At 61.7% G+C, this 23,523-nt stretch overlaps 1 protein-coding gene across 4 annotated transcripts in view; it reads right to left on the bottom strand.

The window, feature by feature from the left end:
- The window catches only part of CARD11 (caspase recruitment domain family member 11), an 84,047-nt gene extending 60,761 nt beyond the window's left edge, over positions 1 to 23,286 (bottom strand). For 3 of the 4 annotated variants that reach the window (XM_040990038.1, XM_040990040.1, XM_040990041.1), the window contains exon 1: positions 23,027 to 23,286. The gene's annotated coding sequence lies outside the window, so the exon portion shown is untranslated. Of the gene's footprint in view, positions 1 to 22,962 lie in introns of all 4 variants that reach the window. The other variant, XM_040990039.1, reaches the window with a different exon arrangement.
- Positions 23,287 to 23,523: the final 237 nt, after the last annotated feature.

Raw genomic sequence — 23,523 nt, 5'->3', positions numbered from 1 at the left:
ACGGGCTCCGTGCCTCCCGGGATCTCCTCTTGGTGGAGCAGATGCCCTGCCGTCCCTGTGCCAGCCCTTGGCTCCCCATCCCACCCAGAGACATGCTGCTCGGCGGAGCCTGGGCCAGTCAAGGTGGCTCTCCGGCCCGGGCAGAGCCTGGAGCTTACATGAGGCGACCAGTCCCTTGTTCCTGAAAATGCAGCAGAGGTGCAAGGACTGGCAGGCAGGCAGGCTGGCCCTGGGCTGTGAAGCCAGCAGGACGTGGGCCAGGCTGGCCCTCAAGTCAGGAGGGAGTGCAGCTCCACCATGGACGCCCCGGCCCTGCGATTCTCCCACGTCCCTCCGCCATGGACGCCCCGACCATGGACGCCCTGGCCCTGCGCTTCTCCCACATCCCTCTGCCATGGACGTCCCGGCCATGGGCGCCCCGGCCCTGCGCCTCTTCCGCAGTCCTGGGCTACCTGCCCAGCCAGGCCAGGATCCAGGGGACAGGCTCCAGGACAAGGACCACCGCATGGTCATTATCTGGCTGGGCAACCCTGAGACCCATGCATCAATGCCACAGCAGCAACACGGAGAGCCTTGTCAGGCCTGGAAACTTCTGGAAACTTCTGGAAACATCTCGGCTTACTTCAGACATGGCGTGGACTCCCACACCCCAGGAGCACAGATTTCTAGGCCTCTGGTCAGAAAGCCAAGGACATCCGTGCTCCAGTCACAGAACTTAACTGGATCCCAGCCCAGCCCTCAGAATGTTTCTGTGATTTTCCAGAACGTTCTGAGGGCACAGATGCCTCAAGGTGCACGCGTCTCCTTGGCAACATGGCGTGGGCACCATCAGGCATTTGCAGAGCCCTGCCATGGGGTCAGTGAGCATGCCCTGGGTGGATCTGGGACGGAGTGCGAGGCCGCTGCGGGCAGCTCTGGGTCTGGGCAGAATGGCCTGTGATTCTGAGGGTCAGAGCCAGCCAGACAGGCCAGCCCCGAGGTCCGAGGACAGCCTCCACACTCCCAATTCCCTGTGCTGGCTCAGGGCACCCGGACCCTCTCCCAGACGCTGGGCAGGGCCTTGGTCAAGGGCTCCCCGGCCTCCCAAGTGGTGCCACCTCCAAGGCGCCCAGCAGCACAAACCCACCGTGGCAAGCACACGGTACAGACACTCCTTCACCATCATGCACCAACATGCATGACTGCCTGGGTGGGATGCCCAGACACCTGCGTGAGCCCAGAGTTGGGGGTGACATGGCTCTGTGGGCTCGGACAGCCTCCACCCATGGAGCAAGGCAGGCCATGAGCCCTGCGGTTTGCTTCAAAGCCATCCAGGGGTGGGGTGAGACGAGTGTGAAGTGGGGAAGAGGCAACACTGGTCCCTGGCGATGCTGGGGACACCGCCAGGTGCCACAGCCTCCATTCCAGACCTTGCTCCCCTTCGGGGTGTGAAAAGCCACCTCCCCCAAAGTCACAACCTTCCCCCTGCCCAGAACAATCGGCATCAAGAAGCAAATAATGCACCATCACTTCCCCCCAAGCTACGGCACTCGCCAGGCGTCCTGCGCACCTACGCAGCGCATGCGGGCAGCTTGGCTTGGAGCAGTCACTGCACTGTCCTCTCTGCGCTCGGATCTGTTAGGCGCTTTCCGCCATGAGCACATCTCTGCAAGGGAGAGCAGACACAGCTATGAGAGCAGCAGGTGCTTCCTGGAGAGAATGCGGTGAGCACCTTGGCACTAATACCCCAGCCGACTCCGGAGAGACGCAAAAATCAAGAGGGCCTGTTGCGACGGCTCAGAGGCTGGGATCCCGTGTGGGCACCAGTGTCTGTCTCAGCTGCTCCACTTCCCATCCAGCTCCCTGCTTGTGGCCTGGGAGGACAGTCAAGGATGGCCCAAAGCTTCGGGACCCTGCACCCTTGTGGGAGACCTGGAAGAAGCTCCTGGCTTCAGCTCTGGCTGCTGTGGCCACTTGGGAAGTGAACCAGCAGATGAAAGATCTCTCTCTCTGCCTCTCTCCTTCCATCTGCCTTTCCAATAAAAATAAACCTTTAAAATATAAAAGGAAACCTAGATGGCAGTTTCATTCATAGACATAATTAAACAAAACTGGTAGAGTGTACCAAGTCTAAAATGAGTGACATCATGGGGGCCGGCACATCGCGCTGGGCCGTGGCTTGCCATGCCAGCCTCGCGTTTCACAGTGCAGGTTTAAGTCCCGGATGCTCTGCTTCCAGACCAGCTTCCTGTTAACACACCTGGGGAGGTGAATGGCACTCACGTGGATGACGCTGCTAGCTCCAGTCTGGCCCATGCCCAGATGGCGAGGCCACTGAGGAAGTGAAATGGCATTTGGAGCAATGGAGCCTGTCCCCCCGTCACTGTGCCATCCAAGCAAAAAACAAAAACCAGGAATCAGTGAGAATTACAGCAAACATATCAGAAACCCTGCAAGAAGGAAACGAGGAGAAGCAGTAACGGACTCAGAGCAGCCGAGGCTGGAACTCAGTGATGCTGACCTCCCAAGCGACGGAGACACAGACTTCCTGACTATGACAAGGAGAGTGCACAGCCCAAAAACAAATGTCTGGAGGAAGAACATCAGAGAGGGAACAAATACAGCCAAAGCATATTGTTCCTCTTTCATTGGGTAAACATATGATTTGTTTATTTGAAAGAGTTACAGGGAAAGAGGGGGAGAGACAGAGAGCTCTTCCACCTGTTGGTTATCTCGCCACGTGGCTGCAGTGGCCAGTATGGAGCCAGGGCAAAGCCAGGAACCTGATCTGGGTCTGCAACAGGGGTGGCAGGGGCCCAAGAGCTGGGCTCATCTTCCACCGCTTTGCCCAGGTCATTAGCAGGGAGCTGGACTGGAAGCGGAGCCGCCGGGACGTGAACTGGAACCCGTGCGGGATGCGGGTGTCACGTGTGGTGGGTTAATATGCTACTCCACCACGCTGGCTCCTGTTATTTCTTTAAATATTTGTTTATTTGAAAGGAAGAGATTGGCTGATGCTCTGTTTACTGGTGCACTCCTCAGATGTCTCCAGCACGCCAGCGAGGGCTGGGCCAGGCTGATCCAGGAGCTCCAGCAGGGTCCCCGTGGAACCTAGCACAAGTGTTCCAGATGACCACCGGAACATTCCACAAGACCCTGACATCCCTGGGCCCTCACCTCTGCCTCCCAGACATGCTGACAGGGCGCTGGACCGGAAGCGCAGGCGCCGGGGACCCTTACTCTATCCGACACGGGGAGTGGCATCCGTGCCCTTTGTCATCTCAAATGCTTACTGAAAGCCATGTTGGCCAGGCCATCACGTGCAGTGCGGACAGCATGTAGATCCGGGAGACGACAGGCAGGGAGCTGGCAGGAAGCAGACGTGAGGAAGGGTGGCGGGGAGGTGCCCACATCCCTTGGGAAATAAATCCCTCCACGGCCTCCCACACGCCACTCACATAAACCAACCCCAAGAAGCGTGGCTGCGGAATCTCACCGCCAGACTCAGAGTGAAGGAGGGCTGAACCCGCTTGCCCGTCGGCAGGAGAGATGGCAGGGAGAGGCCCAGAAAGGCCGGGACACGTTGCAGGAGGCGGATGTGTGGGCAGGGCCCAGCCACGGGTCAACGGAGAGACCTGGGGGGGCGGGCAGTGCTCCTCAGTGTCCTGCCAGGAGAAGGGAGGTCCCGGCACCACAAGGGTAGCCCTGGTGAGGCTAGGGTCTGGGGACCCTGGGCGAGGGGGTAAGGTGGGCCATGCCGGCTTCTCCGGCAGTGCGGTGGAAAGCCTGACATGTGTGGTCCCAACGCGTAGCACAGGCCCAGGGGAGGCGCCACTCCCAGCAGGTGAGGTGTGGTGAGGAAGGGGTCCCATCTCCAAGCGGGAAGCTAGAGAGCTATGGTCAGCTTCATCCACTCCAGGAGCGCCACACGCCCCTCTGAGGGCAGCGTGCTCTCCCACCTTGGCCCCCCTCCTAGTCCCTCCCAGCCCCCACTGGGAACCAGGCTTCCAGCAACAGATGGGTGAGTGGGTGGCACGCCTCGCTGGGACCTCTATAAGGTGCCATTTGGAGGAAGCTGGTAAGCACGCAGGAACAGGCTGATCCAGGAGCAGCTGGGGGCCTGCTGCCCCCTTACGAGGAGCTGACACATGAGCCCTCAATCCCGGTAAAAAAGCATTCAGATCACACTCTTATATAGACTGGAAGGCCCAGCGCCGTGGCCTAGCGGCTAAAGTCCTCGCCTTGAACGCGCCAGAATCCCTATGGGCACCAGTTCTAATCCCGGCAGTCCCACTTCCCATCCAGCTCTCTGCTTGTGGCCTGGGAAAGCAGTGGAGATGGCCCAAGGCCTTGAGACCCTGCACTTGTGTGGGAGACCTGGAAGACGCTCCTGGCCCCTGGCTTCAGATTGGCTCAGCTCCTGCCATTGCAGTCACTTAGGGAGTGAATCATCGGATGGAAAATTTTCCTGTCTCTCCTCCTCTATATATCTGACTTTGCAATAAAAATAAATACATCTTTTAAAAAATAAGATAAACTGGAACACCAGCAAGAACTTTGAGTTAAGGGAGCAGGAGTGTGGGGGCAGCGAGGGTGTGGGGGCAGCGAGGGTGTGGGGGCCATGAGGGTGTGCGGGCCGTGAGGGTGTGGGTGCCGTGAGCGTGTGGGGGCCATGAGCGTGTGGGGGCAGCGAGGGTGTGGGGGCAGCGAGGGTGTGGGGCCAGTGAGGGTGTGGGGCCAGTGAGGGTGTGGGGGCCATGAGGGTGTGGGGGCCATGAGGGTGTGGGGGCCATGAGGGTGTGGGTGCCATGAGCATGTGGGGGCCGTGAGGGCGTGGGGGCCGTGAGCGTGTGGGGGCCATGAGGGTGTGGGGGCAGTGAGGGCGTGGGCAGTGAGGGTGTGGGGGCAGTGAGGGCGTGGGCAGTGAGGGCGTGGGCAGTGAGGGCGTGGGGACCGTGAGGGTGTGGGGGCAGTGAGGGTGTGGGGGCAGTGAGGGTGTGCAGGCCGTGAGGGTGTGCGGGCAGCGAGGGTGTGGGCAGTGGGGTGTGGACAGTGGGGTGTGGACAGTGGAGTGTGGACAGTGGGGTGTGGACGACAGTGACCATACGGGGGAGTGAGGCTGCTATGATAGGGCTTCAACACTCACGCATGCCCTTCCCCCCACCACCCGTGGGTCTCTGTGGGGCACCCCTAACAGGTGCGTACTTCTCAGCCTTCTCCCTGGGTGGAACATGCTGGGTGTTCAGGAGTTTTGCTCGGACGCACACTGGCACCCAGCAGCCCGCCTGGGGCCTGAGGCTTCCCACGGGTCCAAGCAGCCCCAGGTGCGGGCGGCCTGCTCTAGGGACCCCGCTCAGAGGAACGGGGGGACCTGAGGCAGCTTCATGGAGAGAGGCAGCCTTTCTAAACCTTGACTCCGCTTACCCCAAATTCCTGAACTGCACATTTAAATAGAATATATGTTTTAAATGACTGTTTTATGTTCATCATATCTCAATTAAGTTGATTATAAAGAAAAAAACCATTCTGGGTAGACCTACACATGTAGACAATGAAACAGTAACGTTTTTAGAAGGAAACAAACCTTGGGGTTAGTACGCATTTTTTAACCAAGTTTTGAATAGAAGTGTGAGAAGACACTGACAGACATACACACACACACATGCACACACGCACACACACACGCACGCATTGAACCGAATTGCTCGTGCAAACCTCTGAGACTGTGGGGAGAATGAACGAAAAGCCAGGTCACACAGTCACACATGCATATCGGACGAGTCTCCGCCCTGACATACGTGAAGATCAGCTACCAACAAACAAGAAAAAAGAGACCAGGGCAGGCAGGCAGTCCCCAAAGGGGGCGGTCCACAAGGAACGGCTCAGCTTCATGATCTTGAGGGAGACGCAAATGGAAACCGTAGGATGCTTGTTTTGACGGCATGCTTGCAGAATGGCCGAGAGAAGAGGCAGACAGTGCCTCGTGCGAGCCAGGATGCAGAGCAACACCCAGAAAGGCAGGTGGCAGCAGCATCCTCGGGAAGCTGCCTGCTAGCACTGACGAGCGAGGACTAGGAACTTGTTCCAGGGTCCAAGAGGTCCCCACACGGAAGGACAAACACGGGCTCCAGCGGAAACACACTCAGAGTAGCATTGCTCACCGTGGCCAAAAACCAGAAACAACTCAAACGCACGCCACCAACAGCTTCCAGAAACCAAGAGCTCGTCGCAGAAGGGGTTCGGCCCAGCAATAACAAGCCAGCAAACCGTCGTGACGGGCAACAACAAGGAAGAGGCGGGGGCAGCCGGGAACCACGCACGACCCTCGATGACACGCGTCCCGTCAGCCCACCACTCAGAGTTGCTTCCTGCAAGAATATTCCGGAAACTATCTGAGACACGTTTTTATGTGTAGCTCTTCTTCCCAGACAGGTGTCATTGTTGTTATGTAACGCTGCATCTTGCAGCTGATCACGCTGAGGTCTCGGCGTAGGGATGACCGGGGTGAGGAGACCCTGAGCTGCCTGCTGAGGCTGTGTCCAGGAGGCGGGTGTGAGTGTGTGTGGGCATGCCTGCCGTGGTTCCACAGACACATCCCTGAAGCCACACCTGCCCAGGTGCCCCTCAACCAGGGCCTGTGTGCAGCCTGAGGCCCTGCTGTTCTCACTGTAGCCTGGACGTCTGGAGGCTCACAGCCCTTCTTCAGAACACACCCATGGAATGGCGCTTTTGCCCTCCTTGGCACAAAGTCACAGGTTTGTCCTCACGGGTATCACTCCACCGATCCAGTGGGAGACAGTGTCTGCCCCTGTGGGCGCTGGGTCTGTGACAGGTGTCAGAACATGCAGGGGTCCTGGTCAGGGGCACACTGCGTGAAGGAACAATCCAGCCAGCATCACAACAGGAGGGCTGCACACGGTGCTGGGGTCTGAGAGGTCCATGGTCAAGTGGACCCAACTGGCGAGAGCCTTCTGCTTCAGCAGCCCAAGCAGGAGGTGCAAGGGTGGAGAATGGCCGCATCTTCCAGGAACCCATTGCCCCACAGTGCACCCACTCCCCACAGTGCACCCACCCCATCCACAGTGCACCCACTCCCCACAGTGCACCCACTCCATCCACAGTGCACCCACTCCATCCACAGTGCACCCACTCCCCACAGTGCACCCACTCCCCACAGTGCACCCACTCCCCACAGTGCACCCACTCCATCCACAGTGCACCCACTCCCCACAGTGCACCCACTCCATCCACAGTGCACCCACTCCATCCACAGTGCACCCACTCCATCCACAGTGCACCCACTCCATCCACAGTGCACCCACTCCATCCACAGTGCACCCACTCCCCACAGTGCACCCACTCCCCACAGTGCACCCACTCCATCCACAGTGCACCCACTCCATCCACAGTGCACCCACTCCATCCACAGTGCACCCACTCCCCACAGTGCACCCACTCCCCACAGTGCACCCACTCCATCCACAGTGCACCCACTCCATCCACAGTGCACCCACTCCATCCACAGTGCACCCACTCCCCACAGTGCACCCACTCCATCCACAGTGCACCCACTCCCCACAGTGCACCCACTCCCCACAGTGCACCCACTCCATCCACAGTGCACCCACTCCCCACAGTGCACCCACTCCCCACAGTGCACCCACTCCATCCACAGTGCACCCACTCCATCCACAGTGCACCCACTCCATCCACAGTGCACCCACTCCATCCACAGTGCACCCACTCCCCACAGTGCACCCACTCCATCCACAGTGCACCCACTCCCCACAGTGCACCCACTCCATCCACAGTGCACCCACTCCCCACAGTGCACCCACTCCCCACAGTGCACCCACTCCCCACAGTGCACCCACTCCATCCACAGTGCACCCACTCCATCCACAGTGCACCCACTCCATCCACAGTGCACCCACTCCCCACAGTGCACCCACTCCCCACAGTGCACCCACTCCATCCACAGTGCACCCACTCCATCCACAGTGCACCCACTCCATCCACAGTGCACCCACTCCCCACAGTGCACCCACTCCATCCACAGTGCACCCACTCCATCCACAGTGCACCCACTCCCCACAGTGCACCCACTCCCCACAGTGCACCCACTCCATCCACAGTGCACCCACTCCCCACAGTGCACCCACTCCCCACAGTGCACCCACTCCCCACAGTGCACCCACTCCATCCACAGTGCACCCACTCCATCCACAGTGCACCCACTCCATCCACAGTGCACCCACTCCATCCACAGTGCACCCACTCCATCCACAGTGCACCCACTCCCCACAGTGCACCCACTCCATCCACAGTGCACCCACTCCATCCACAGTGCACCCACTCCCCACAGTGCACCCACTCCCCACAGTGCACCCACTCCCCACAGTGCACCCACTCCATCCACAGTGCACCCACCCCCCACAGTGCACCCACTCCCCACAGTGCACCCACTCCCCACAGTGCACCCACTCCATCCACAGTGCACCCACTCCATCCACAGTGCACTCACCCCCCACAGTGCACCCACTCCCCACAGTGCACCCACTCCCCACAGTGCACCCACTCCATCCACAGTGCACCCACTCCATCCACAGTGCACCCACTCCATCCACAGTGCACCCACTCCATCCACAGTGCACCCACTCCCCACAGTGCACCCACTCCATCCACAGTGCACCCACTCCATCCACAGTGCACCCACTCCCCACAGTGCACCCACTCCATCCACAGTGCACCCACTCCCCACAGTGCACCCACTCCATCCACAGTGCACCCACCCCCCACAGTGCACCCACTCCCCACAGTGCACCCACTCCCCACAGTGCACCCACTCCATCCACAGTGCACCCACTCCATCCACAGTGCACCCACCCCCCACAGTGCACCCACTCCCCACAGTGCACCCACTCCCCACAGTGCACCCACTCCATCCACAGTGCACCCACTCCATCCACAGTGCACCCACCCCCCACAGTGCACCCACCCCCCACAGTGCACCCACTCCCCACAGTGCACCCACTCCCCACAGTGCACCCACTCCATCCACAGTGCACCCACTCCCCACAGTGCACCCACTCCATCCACAGTGCACCCACTCCCCACAGTGCACCCACTCCCCACAGTGCACCCACTCCCCACAGTGCACCCACTCCATCCACAGTGCACCCACTCCCCACAGTGCACCCACTCCATCCACAGTGCACCCACTCCCCACAGTGCACCCACTCCCCACAGTGCACCCACTCCATCCACAGTGCACCCACTCCCCACAGTGCACCCACTCCATCCACAGTGCACCCACTCCCCACAGTGCACCCACTCCATCCACAGTGCACCCACTCCCCACAGTGCACCCACTCCCCACAGTGCACCCACTCCCCACAGTGCACCCACCCCCCACAGTGCACCCACTCCATCCACAGTGCACCCACTCCATCCACAGTGCACCCACTCCCCACAGTGCACCCACTCCCCACAGTGCACCCACTCCCCACAGTGCACCCACTCCATCCACAGTGCACCCACTCCCCACAGTGCACCCACTCCCCACAGTGCACCCACTCCATCCACAGTGCACCCACTCCCCACAGTGCACCCACTCCCCACAGTGCACCCACTCCATCCACAGTGCACCCACTCCCCACAGTGCACCCACTCCATCCACAGTGCACCCACTCCCCACAGTGCACCCACTCCCCACAGTGCACCCACTCCATCCACAGTGCACCCACTCCCCACAGTGCACCCACTCCCCACAGTGCACCCACTCCATCCACAGTGCACCCACTCCCCACAGTGCACCCACTCCATCCACAGTGCACCCACTCCCCACAGTGCACCCACTCCCCACAGTGCACCCACTCCCCACAGTGCACCCACCCCCCACAGTGCACCCACTCCATCCACAGTGCACCCACTCCATCCACAGTGCACCCACTCCCCACAGTGCACCCACTCCCCACAGTGCACCCACCCCCCACAGTGCACCCACTCCATCCACAGTGCACCCACTCCATCCACAGTGCACCCACCCCCCACAGTGCACCCACTCCCCACAGTGCACCCACTCCCCACAGTGCACCCACTCCCCACAGTGCACCCACTCCATCCACAGTGCACCCACTCCATCCACAGTGCACCCACTCCCCACAGTGCACCCACTCCCCACAGTGCACCCACTCCATCCACAGTGCACCCACTCCATCCACAGTGCACCCACCCCCCACAGTGCACCCACTCCCCACAGTGCACCCACTCCATCCACAGTGCACCCACTCCCCACAGTGCACCCACTCCATCCACAGTGCACCCACTCCCCACAGTGCACCCACTCCCCACAGTGCACCCACTCCATCCACAGTGCACCCACTCCCCACAGTGCACCCACTCCCCACAGTGCACCCACTCCATCCACAGTGCACCCACTCCCCACAGTGCACCCACTCCATCCACAGTGCACCCACTCCCCACAGTGCACCCACTCCCCACAGTGCACCCACTCCATCCACAGTGCACCCACTCCCCACAGTGCACCCACTCCCCACAGTGCACCCACTCCATCCACAGTGCACCCACTCCCCACAGTGCACCCACTCCATCCACAGTGCACCCACTCCCCACAGTGCACCCACTCCCCACAGTGCACCCACTCCCCACAGTGCACCCACCCCCCACAGTGCACCCACTCCATCCACAGTGCACCCACTCCATCCACAGTGCACCCACTCCCCACAGTGCACCCACTCCCCACAGTGCACCCACCCCCCACAGTGCACCCACTCCATCCACAGTGCACCCACTCCATCCACAGTGCACCCACCCCCCACAGTGCACCCACTCCCCACAGTGCACCCACTCCCCACAGTGCACCCACTCCCCACAGTGCACCCACTCCATCCACAGTGCACCCACTCCATCCACAGTGCACCCACTCCCCACAGTGCACCCACTCCCCACAGTGCACCCACCCCCCACAGTGCACCCACTCCATCCACAGTGCACCCACTCCATCCACAGTGCACCCACCCCCCACAGTGCACCCACTCCCCACAGTGCACCCACTCCCCACAGTGCACCCACTCCCCACAGTGCACCCACTCCCCACAGTGCACCCACTCCATCCACAGTGCACCCACTCCCCACAGTGCACCCACTCCCCACAGTGCACCCACTCCCCACAGTGCACCCACTCCATCCACAGTGCACCCACTCCCCACAGTGCACCCACTCCATCCACAGTGCACCCACTCCCCACAGTGCACCCACTCCCCACAGTGCACCCACTCCCCACAGTGCACCCACTCCCCACAGTGCACCCACTCCATCCACAGTGCACCCACTCCATCCACAGTGCACCCACCCCCCACAGTGCACCCACTCCCCACAGTGCACCCACTCCCCACAGTGCACCCACTCCCCACAGTGCACCCACCCCCCACAGTGCACCCACTCCCCACAGTGCACCCACTCCCCACAGTGCACCCACTCCATCCACAGTGCACCCACTCCATCCACAGTGCACCCACCCCCCACAGTGCACCCACTCCCCACAGTGCACCCACTCCCCACAGTGCACCCACTCCCCACAGTGCACCCACTCCATCCACAGTGCACCCACTCCATCCACAGTGCACCCACTCCCCACAGTGCACCCACTCCCCACAGTGCACCCACCCCCCACAGTGCACCCACTCCATCCACAGTGCACCCACTCCATCCACAGTGCACCCACCCCCCACAGTGCACCCACTCCCCACAGTGCACCCACTCCCCACAGTGCACCCACTCCCCACAGTGCACCCACTCCCCACAGTGCACCCACTCCATCCACAGTGCACCCACTCCCCACAGTGCACCCACTCCCCACAGTGCACCCACTCCCCACAGTGCACCCACTCCATCCACAGTGCACCCACTCCCCACAGTGCACCCACTCCCCACAGTGCACCCACTCCCCACAGTGCACCCACTCCATCCACAGTGCACCCACTCCATCCACAGTGCACCCACTCCATCCACAGTGCACCCACTCCCCACAGTGCACCCACTCCCCACAGTGCACCCACTCCATCCACAGTGCACCCACTCCATCCACAGTGCACCCACTCCCCACAGTGCACCCACCCCCCACAGTGCACCCACTCCCCACAGTGCACCCACTCCCCACAGTGCACCCACTCCCCACAGTGCACCCACCCCCCACAGTGCACCCACTCCCCACAGTGCACCCACTCCCCACAGTGCACCCACTCCCCACAGTGCACCCACTCCATCCACAGTGCACCCACTCCCCACAGTGCACCCACTCCATCCACAGTGCACCCACTCCCCACAGTGCACCCACTCCCCACAGTGCACCCACTCCCCACAGTGCACCCACTCCATCCACAGTGCACCCACTCCCCACAGTGCACCCACTCCATCCACAGTGCACCCACTCCCCACAGTGCACCCACTCCATCCACAGTGCACCCACTCCATCCACAGTGCACCCACTCCCCACAGTGCACCCACTCCCCACAGTGCACCCACTCCCCACAGTGCACCCACTCCATCCACAGTGCACCCACTCCCCACAGTGCACCCACTCCCCACAGTGCACCCACTCCCCACAGTGCACCCACTCCCCACAGTGCACCCACTCCCCACAGTGCACCCACTCCCCACAGTGCACCCACTCCCCACAGTGCACCCACTCCCCACAGTGCACCCACTCCCCACAGTGCACCCACTCCATCCACAGTGCACCCACTCCCCACAGTGCACCCACTCCCCACAGTGCACCCACTCCCCACAGTGCACCCACTTCCCACAGTGCACCCACTCCCCACAGTGCACCCACTCCCCACAGTGCACCCACTCCCCACAGTGCACCCACTCCATCCACAGTGCACCCACTCCCCACAGTGCACCCACTCCCCACAGTGCACCCACTCCCCACAGTGCACCCACTCCCCACAGTGCACCCACTCCCCACAGTGCACCCACTCCCCACAGTGCACCCACTCCCCACAGTGCACCCACTCCATCCACAGTGCACCCACTCCCCACAGTGCACCCACTCCCCACAGTGCACCCACTCCCCACAGTGCACCCACTCCCCACAGTGCACCCACTCCCCACAGTGCACCCACTCCCCACAGTGCACCCACTCCCCACAGTGCACCCACTCCCCACAGTGCACCCACTCCATCCACAGTGCACCCACTCCCCACAGTGCACCCACTCCCCACAGTGCACCCACTCCCCACAGTGCACCCACTCCCCACAGTGCACCCACTCCATCCACAGTGCACCCACTCCCCACAGTGCACCCACTCCATCCACAGTGCACCCACTCCCCACAGTGCACCCACTCCCCACAGTGCACCCACTCCCCACAGTGCACCCACTCCATCCACAGTGCACCCACTCCCCACAGTGCACCCACTCCATCCACAGTGCACCCACTCCCCACAGTGCACCCACTCCATCCACAGTGCACCCACTCCATCCACAGTGCACCCACTCCCCACAGTGCACCCACTCCCCACAGTGCACCCACTCCCCACAGTGCACCCACTCCATCCACAGTGCACCCACTCCCCACAGTGCACCCACTCCCCACAGTGCACCCACTCCCCACAGTGCACCCACTCCCCACAGTGCACCCACTCCCCACAGTGCACCCACTCCCCACAGTGCACCCACTCCCCACAGTGCACCCACTCCCCACAGTGCACCCACTCCATCCACAGTGCACCCACTCCCCACAGTGCACCCACTCCCCACAGTGCACCCACTCCCCACAGTGCACCCACTTCCCACAGTGCACCCACTCCCCACAGTGCACCCACTCCCCACAGTGCACCCACTCCCCACAGTGCACCCACTCCATCCACAGTGCACCCACTCCCCACAGTGCACCCACTCCCCACAGTGCACCCACTCCCCACAGTGCACCCACTCCCCACAGTGCACCCACTCCCCACAGTGCACCCACTCCCCACAGTGCACCCACTCCCCACAGTGCACCCACTCCATCCACAGTGCACCCACTCCCCACAGTGCACCCACTCCCCACAGTGCACCCACTCCCCACAGTGCACCCACTCCCCACAGTGCACCCACTCCCCACAGTGCACCCACTCCCCACAGTGCACCCACTCCCCACAGTGCACCCACTCCCCACAGTGCACCCACTCCCCACAGTGCACCCACTCCATCCACAGTGCACCCACTCCCCACAGTGCACCCACTCCCCACAGTGCACCCACTCCCCACAGTGCACCCACTCCCCACAGTGCACCCACTCCATCCACAGTGCACCCACTCCCCACAGTGCACCCACTCCCCACAGTGCACCCACTCCATCCACAGTGCACCCACTCCCCACAGTGCACCCACTCCCCACAGTGCACCCACTCCCCACAGTGCACCCACTCCCCACAGTGCACCCACTCCATCCACAGTGCACCCACTCCATCCACAGTGCACCCACTCCCCACAGTGCACCCACTCCATCCACAGTGCACCCACTCCATCCACAGTGCACCCACTCCCCACAGTGCACCCACTCCATCCACAGTGCACCCACTCCCCACAGTGCACCCACTCCATCCACAGTGCACCCACTCCATCCACAGTGCACCCACTCCCCACAGTGCACCCACTCCATCCACAGTGCACCCACTCCCCACAGTGCACCCACTCCCCACAGTGCACCCACTCCCCACAGTGCACCCACTCCCCACAGTGCACCCACTCCCCACAGTGCACCCACTCCCCACAGTGCACCCACTCCCCACAGTGCACCCACTCCATCCACAGTGCACCCACTCCCCACAGTGCACCCACCCCCCACAGTGCACCCACTCCCCACAGTGCACCCACTCCCCACAGTGCACCCACTCCCCACAGTGCACCCACTCCCCACAGTGCACCCACTCCCCACAGTGCACCCACCCCCCACAGTGCACCCACTCCCCACAGTGCACCCACTCCATCCACAGTGCACCCACTCCCCACAGTGCACCCACTCCCAGGACAACCGAGCATCCATGGATGATGGCCTTGGGGACTTCCTTGCTGGGGATCTGGGTTCCAGCCCACACTCCTGGGAGATGCATGCAGGGTACACCGGTGGCCATGTGGCATTACGGGTGCCTGGTAAGAAGCTCACACTAAATACAAGAGCTGAGACAGCTGGCCCTCAGTCTCCCTGCTATGGACACACCACACGAAGTGCTTCCCGGGTGAGGGCAGGGCAGGGCAGCAGGAGGCAGCGATGGAGGTGCTTGGTGTGTCTGCTGGTGTCGGAAGGTGGCATCTGATTGAATTTCTTGTGAGAAGGTTGCTGGTGTCACCAGCTGATGGATCAGGGCACTTGGCCAAGGTCTTGCAGCTGCCACTCCCCCTAATGACACAGGGTGCTGAGTCACTCAAGTGCCCACAGAACAGTCGGCTCAACAGCTGCGTTGAGGCCCGCTCTGTTCCGGGCGGCATCTTCACTCAGCCAGCTCTATGATGGATTGGCAGCGGTGCCTGGGGGGTGGCCACTGCTCACGCAGGAGTGGCTGGTAGGGGGCGGAACAGGGTCGGGGAAGGCAAGAGAGGCGGGGTGCGCCTTGCTGATCCCTGACCCAGCACCGCCAAGCTGAATGGAGACTCTCGGGGCTTTAAACAAAATCTGATTCACTATTTCCAGTCCTACAGGAAACTTAAGTCCTTTATTTACCTTCCACTCAGAACAGAAAAGAGGGGGAGGGGTAGAAAGAGCGAGTGAGCGAGAGAGAGCCAGAAACAAAAAAAGCAGCTTTGTGTCTTAGCAGTGTTTGGACTAATCACACTCCGCACAGCGCCAAACACTGCTCATGGCGGCAGCGGGATGAAGCCCAAAGCAAGACAGAGGGGAAGGAAGCAAACTGCGCTAACACACACACACCGACAAGAGCCGGGCCATGAATCCTGCACGGTGCTCCCACTGCCAAGAAGCAATGCCCCAAAGCTTTGCTTAAACCAAATAACACCAGAACAGATGGCTCCCCTGGGTCTCGCGAAGACGGATGCCCACATGTGGCAGGCGAGTTCCATCAGGGCTCTTGGCTGGGAGCGCAGATCGGCATTCAGGGTGAATGGAAACCCGGGGCTTGCCCGCAGCTGGGGGCTCAGAGAAACAGACACGTTCGGTGGGGCAGAGGGGGGTCTCCACCACGAGGCACAGAGCCGTGCCAGTCATGAGCCGGGGCTGCCCCCAGCAGCTGGAAGGACGATACTCGGGACCTTTCAGAGAGAGACAGGGTCACCTGGGGCAGATACACAGCCCCACCCTCACCTAGCTCCCCTGGGAAGTGCTGGGATGTGACGGGGCGAAGGCAGGGAGTGGGCCCAGGTGCTCCGGGGCCAGCAGGCAGATGCTGGAGGTCACCTCCTGGCCTTCGCCTGCCCGAGGGCCGTGACATGCTGAGATCTCCAACATCCACACGGAGCCTGCTCTCATCAACCCCACAGAGAGCCAAATGCGTGGTGAGGCTGGAGCAGGGGAACCGAAGAGCCCAGTGGGAGAAAGCAGCGACTCCAGCCCACCCCAGGAAGCCAGTCCCACGCTGGGCACGGCTGCCATGGCTGCCCACAGCCACGGAGGTCAGCTAGGAAACACAGGCGCCCGCCAGAGGGCCTTTGCTTGCCATCCACTCACCTCACACGAGCTGTCCTGCACAGTACAGGCAAGAACTGACTATCCCCATCTGGTCTACGAAGACACACAATCTCCCAAGAGCAGAGCGATGTGCTCAAGGTCGTGAGGTCACCGTGGACGTGAGGAGTTGGGACACGCAGGAAACGCTAACAGGAGTGGCCAGCCATCAGCTGTGCAGTCCCAGCTTCACACCCACAGCAGACACGGGCCATTGATCACAGAGCTTGCAGCAAGCCATCGCTAGCCGATTGGGATCGGCCTGCAAGATGGTAGCCGCATGCCATCCCACGCTGTGGCTGCACCTAAGAGGACACTGAGCCAAACGGATCGGTGTCACAGCCCAGCCGTCTCTCCAGCACCCCACACCGCCCCCGTCCGCCGCGTCAGCGAGCACGCGTGTGACCGTGGCTGAGACACGCACGTCCCCCACCCCAGCTCCTGAGCCCAGCTTTCTGCGGGTGTGGTCTGGCCGGCAGCAGGGGCGAGCTCCAGGAACTGGACCGAGTTCTCGGCTCCTGGCTCCAACCCGGCCCAGGCATGCTCCTTGCAGGCAAGAGCGATCTCTCTTTCCTGGTCTCTGCTTCTGATTGTAAAGGATTCTTGCTGATACCTTAACTGCACAAGAGAACATGACCCAGCCCCCGCCAACATTCCTCTCTGTGCTGAGCGAGTGGACGAAGGAGTCAGAGGCCAAAGGTCACAGGCCACTCCTGTCCAGAGGTCATAGGTCGGGAAGGAGTATGGGTGGGACAGCTGGACTGGGCAGTCACGAGCAAGTGGACATTGTGTAAAGCAAGGGTGCCGGAGAGGCCCCAGGACTGAGCTGGGCCAGCTCGGCCTCGGCTGATGGAAACTCCGAGGAGCATCCAGGAACATGGGAGACAAGCCCGGAGGGAGAGCATCCCTCGGCGTCAGGCACAGGGGCATCCTGCAGGAGGGCGGATGCTTCTGCTCCGGTGGTGCCTGAGGGCTCGCGTCCCAGACCTGACAAAAGCTATTTCAGGTGGGACCCTAAGATGTGATCAGAAGAACAAAGCCGGGCCATTGGGGGGGATCCACCATCCTCTGGGTGACCTCCTGTAAGGCTGCAACAGTTGGACCCACGTGGGAGACATGGCTGCAGCTCCGGGCTCCTGGCCCGGCCCTGTGCTCCTGCACCTGCGTGGGAGACACGGCTGCAGCTCCGGGCTCCTGGCCCAGCCTGGCCCGGCCCTGCGCTCCTGCACCTGCGTGGGAGACACGGCTGCAGCTCCAGGCATCTGGCCCAGCCTGGCCCGGCCCTGCGCTCCTGCACCTGCGTGGGAGACATGGCTGCAGCTCCAGGCTCCTGGCCCAGCCTGGCCCGGCTTGTGCTCCTGCACCTGCGTGGGAGACACGGCTGCAGCTCCAGGCTCCTGGCTCAGCCTGGCCCAGCCCTTGCTGCTACAACCAGTTCTTGGGGCGAACCAGCAGATGGAAAATCTCTTTTTTCTCTCTCCATCACTCTGCCTTTCCAATAAATATCTCTTTAAAGAAAGGGAGACAAAATTCTGTGAGAACCAAGCACTCAGAGGAGCCTCCTGTGCCCTAGTCTGGGCATCGGCAAGCCGGGTTCCCTTGGGTGGCTCCCTGAGGTGCTGGCAGGTTCAGGAGCTGCCTTCCTAAGTGCATCAGGATGGAGGGCGGGGCCCTTGGCAAGCGGCTGGGGTCACCACCACTGCGTGGAAACGCTGGCCTCGAGCGCATTTTTCATTTCATTTTATTCTGTCAAAGACTGATTTACACAGAGGGAGAGGGTGAGTGTCCTTCACCTGCTGGCTAAGTCCCCATATGACAGCAGCGGCCAGTGCTGGGCAAGGCCAAAATCAGAACTTAAGAGCCTGCTCCAGGTCCCCCAGGTGGGGGCAAAGGCCAAGTCCGTGGGCCGTCCTCTGCTGCTTTCCCAGGCCATTAACAGGGAGCATCCAGGACTCACAGTGGTGCCCAGATGGGGTGCTGCATCACAACATCACCCTCAAGCCCTGGTCTTCTCCAAGAGGACTTTGGTGAGCCACAAAGCCCTTTGCAGAGGCAGGGCGGGCAGCAGGCATGGAAACGAAGACCAACTGAACTTTAAGAAACCGGCCCCTCAGATCTGAAAGGACTACTTCCCCTGGGAGTACATCCCAGGCAGGGACCTGGGCAACACAGCCGCACCTGCTGAGCTCAGTGTGTCCAGGCTGAGGGAAAGACGGGGGCCAAGGACGGCCAATCCACCGGGGTCAACGCTGGCTGGAGCCAGGGCAAGCGGTGGCGAGGGGGTCGGGGAGGCTCAGCTGCTGAGAGGGGCCAGCAGCTCCCAGAGCGGATGTCAGACCCTCCCCAAGCTCCGTGCCTTGAGACTCGGGCAGCACACCATTGAGTGTGCCACAGCCTGGTAGCTTCAGTTCTGTCGCCAACTCGGGCACTTCTGTCCACTCAATCAGCGAGGGGATGGCACCTTCGCAGATGCACCTCCTGTTCATGGAGCACCCCCTCCACCCAGGACCCCTGGTCACGTGCTCCTGGCAGATGCACCTCCTGTTCACGGAGCACCCCCTCCACCCAGGACCCCTGGTCACGTGCTCCTGGCAGATGCACCTCCTGTTCATGGAGCACCCCCTCCACCCAGGACCCCTGGTCACGTGCTCCTGGCAGATGCACCTCCTGTTCACGGAGCACCCCCTCCACCCGGGACCCCTGGTCACGTGCTCCTGGCAGATGCACCTCCTGTTCACGGAGCACCCCCTCCACCCGGGACTCCTGGTCACGTGCTCCTGGCAGATGCACCTCCTGTTCATGGAGCACCCCCTCCACCCGGGACGCCTGGTCACATGCTCCTGGAAGCTTCCAGGCCCTTGCTAGCTTTTCCTGTCCTGTCACATTGAGGTTGGAAATCTTCGCACTTAGCACCCGGAGACTATGGCCTCACAGCGTTCAGACCCGGAACTCCCGTGTGGAGGGTTCATTAACACTGATTAATGGGGTGCTCATGGGCCCCCTCCTGTCCCCGGGAGGAGACACCTCCCCTCCCTCACCAATGCCGGATCTTCTACTTTTTGGTCCCTGTTGGTGTGACAGGATCCTGGCTGTGCCACCACGGATGCCGGCGGGTCAGATCCTGTCCTATTCGGTTGTGTTCTATCCTGGTTGGTTACGCCAGCACCAAGTGGCCAGGGTTCGCCGTGTGCCCAACATGGCCACGCTGCCCCTGTGCACATGGGTGTGACACAGCCGAGGAGCTGCCATGGGGCCTGAACGTCACAGTGTGCTGGCCGCTGCCTCTCCGACTGCCCCGTAGAGAAGGAAGCGGCCCCTCTCGCACACACTCCTGGCTCGCACGACACTCAGACCCAGACATTCGCCCTCCAAATAACTGCGCCTGAATAAAACTGAAAAGCAGAAGCTCCCGGTGCGGTCACAGGCTGTGCTCCAGGCTGGCGGGTGGGCGGGAGGGCGGGAGGTCACAGGCTGTGCTCCCGGCTGGCAGGTGGACGGGAGGGTGGGCGGGCGGTAATTTTACACCCATGTCACACATGCAACATGGCTCAAGTCCCACAGGCAAGCGCGTGGCTCCAGGTGCCCAGAGCTGGCCTGAGGAACACTCTGCCTCTTCCTGGGAGAGGTCAGGACCAGGGCGTGACCGTGATTATAAAAGCCGGGTCCTAAGGTCCAGCAGGTTAGGCTGCCTGCAATGGCATTGGCATCCCGTAGGGACACGGGTTCAAGTCCCAGCCACTCCACTTCTGATCCAGCTCTTTGCTCATGCGACCAGAAAAACAGCAGAAGGGGGCTTCAGTGCTTGGGCCTCATACCCACATGGGAGATCTGGCTGGAGCCCCTGGCTCCTGGCTTCAACCTGGCCAGGTCTGGCTGTCGTAGCCATCTGGGGAGTAAACCAGCACATGGAAGATCTCTCTCTCTAACTGTGCCTTTCAAATAAAAATAAATCTTAGAAAAACAAAGCGCATAGCCCTGGCAGGTGTTGCCCTGACATCATCACAGTCTGTGAGACTGGGCCCAGCATGCAGGGGAGCCCCTGCGGCCCCGTCACACAGACGTGGAAGGCCACCCACTCCCAAGGCGGGGAGGGGCAGGAAGGAAGTGGCTAACTTAACACAGAAACCACACGGGAGGTGGGGCCTCTGGGGTGGCTTATGCTCAGTGCCCCCCACCCTGGTGCATACTGCAAGAGGAGCTGGGTGCTAGAGAGGACCTGGTGGAGCAGCTGAGGCCTGGGGAGGAGCAGGTGAGCACCAGGAAGCAGGCTGGCACCAAGCTGAGAACTCCCACACAGATTTGCTGGTGACCGTCATGTGCTCGAAGCCCTTCTGCCAATCACAGCCCAAAAGGTCACTCCCCTGACAGCTAGCATAGCGGAGCCAGGACAGCATGGGGACGGGCACAGGACACGTTCTCACGGGTGGCGGGCACCGGCTGTGTGCTGGCACCTGCTCCTTTTCCTTTTAATCCCCGTCTGTGTGTTTTGACGGACTGCGCTCAGCAGCTGCAGCAGGGAGAGGGCCTTGTGTCAGGGCCTTGTGTCAGGCCCAGCCAGCCTTCCTCCCCCTGGAAGGCTGGCTGGGCCTGCGGACAGTAGGGCTCACAGCCCTTGGGCTGCACCGTGTGGACAGGTGACGGCAACCCATGCAACGTGTCACCTCTTGCAGAGTCCACCCGATGCCTCCTGGCTCTCTCACAGAAACCATGTCAAGAGCTTCATGGCACCGCCGAGCACCGGCATCTATCCATGTCTTAACACGGCACACTGGCACCCTGGGGCTTCTTCCTGGGTTGTGAACACCACACCACACACACACGTTTCACAGATCAAACAGTAATACCCAAGGTCGGGGTGACATCCTGGACCTCTCTGACCCAGGTGCCTGCACCCCAGCCCAGCCCAGCCCACTGGGGCCCCAGGGCCAGAGGCAGGGTCTTGACCGGCCTCCTCTGGGAGCAGCTACAATCACAGCGCCCTCTGCACCGCCTCCCCTTGCCACGGCCGACACGCTGATGCAGAGCCCTGTGGGAGTCAGGGCCAGCTGTGCCTGGGGGAGTGGAGAAAGGCTCCTAGCATGGCCGCTCCAGGCCCTGCCACCTCCCTGCTGCCCTTCGTGACTCTGCCCCTTTCCATCCTGCAGGGGTCTCAGCACACCCACGCTGGCCTGCAGATGGCCGGGGAGGACCCTGGCAGACCTGGGAGCCCCATTGTCCCACATTCCTCTGTCCCCTGTGGTGCTACGATCAGAACCACCCATCTGGTACACAGATGGACAAGCAACATCAAATTTGGTTCCAAGGTCGTTTGGAAACATCCAGCGAGAATGACCAGATCAAGGAAACCTCAACATGAAACGGGAGGGGGTGACAGCCGCTATGATGCCCGGGGAGCCCCAGGGACCTCAAGCGTGCTGAAATGGGCCCCGTGTCGCAGAGACACAGCGGAGGACGGAGCTGCTGGGGACGCATGGCAGTGGAGGGTTTCCTGGGGACAGCTCTGCTTAGGAAAGAGGGGCTCCCGCTGGAAACAGACGCCTCACACCGCGATGTGTCCAACACCCGAGCCACAGGCATGCAGGTAGTGGGAATGGTGCGCTCAGCGTCGGGCATGTTTAAGCAAAACCCTTCTCTTTAAACCTGTCGCATGAAGGACCGTCCGGCATGGACTGCAGACGGCTGCACCGGTGGGGCGGCCAGGCTGGCCTGCAGACCAGCTGTGTCTGCTAACAGGTGCTCAGGGCCGGGGCATTGGCGCTAATTCCCTGGACGCTTACCTCTGACCCCTGGACACAACCTCCCAGCTACTGGCACAGCGGGTCAGCTTGGCCCAAGGCCACCTGTGCCTCTGCTGCACCAGGGGCTGGGCCAGCTGTTCACACTTAGCCAATGGCATTCGGTGTCCCAGGGGACATGGGTCAGCCTGTTTCGAGGTGGCTCCAGCAAGGTGGTGCCTTCAGGCCTGAGCTGGCGGCCAGGGTAGGGACGGGGGAGGTCTCCCAGCAGAGCCCCTGCCGACACTTGCCTGCACCCAGCCCCACTTTCTCAGCCAGCAGCCTCTGCTGCCAGCTCCCGTGCCCCAACCCCGCCCCAGGCTCAGTCTGAGGACTTCCGGCCCTTCAGGTGTCAGAAAAGATTCTCTTCCTCCCGGAGCTGCCACAGGTGCACGCAGGGGGCCCCTCTCCCCCACGCACCGCCCCCTCCTCACTACTCATCTTCCTCTTGTTGCCCAGAGACCACCGACGCGGGGAGGAGGTGGGGGGAGGAGGGGGGAAGGAAGGACCCCTCCCGGTCACCTTGTGTGTCTGTGCCCGCACTCCGTGGCTCATCTCCCACCCCGGCCAGCCGCGCCGCGCCCACCTTGGGTGCTCATGCTCTGCGGAGCGCTCGGGACGCCTCCTCCATGCAGGCTGCCGGCTTCCTCTCGCTGTCGCCGCCGTCACCGCCACTGGAGGTCCCCAATCCCCACGGGCCTGGGCTCCGGTCGTTGGAGGCTGAGCCGCCGCCCGCGCGCCGGGGGCCTTTAGGGCCAGGAATGGGCTGCGCGCAACGCGGGCCAGGGTCCAGAGGAGGCCAGAGGAGGCAAAAAGAGAAAAAAGGAGAGAAAGTGTGTCACAGGCTGGGAGGGGCGGGGGAGGGGAATGCAAACCCAACAGGAAGTGAGACTGAGAAGAAGAAGAAAAAAAAAACTCGAAAGGTTAGAACCGGAGGTGAGGTGGGGGAAGGGTGGAGGACTGGGGAGGAGCCCACCTCCAACACCCGGCAGTGGAGCCCAGTGAGGAAACCCAGAGGGGCCTGGGGGTTGGGACCAGATCAGCCCTGCACCTGCTCCGAGTCCCGGAGTGTGTGTGCGGTGG

Source organism: Ochotona curzoniae, unplaced genomic scaffold (assembly GCF_017591425.1).
Source record: "Ochotona curzoniae isolate NIBS_2020 unplaced genomic scaffold, NIBS_Ocur_1.0 contig_54, whole genome shotgun sequence".
In the NCBI taxonomy this organism is placed as follows: domain Eukaryota; kingdom Metazoa; phylum Chordata; class Mammalia; order Lagomorpha; family Ochotonidae; genus Ochotona; species Ochotona curzoniae.
Note: the sequence above shows the minus strand (reverse complement) of the source record. Positions and strands in the feature narration are given on the sequence as shown.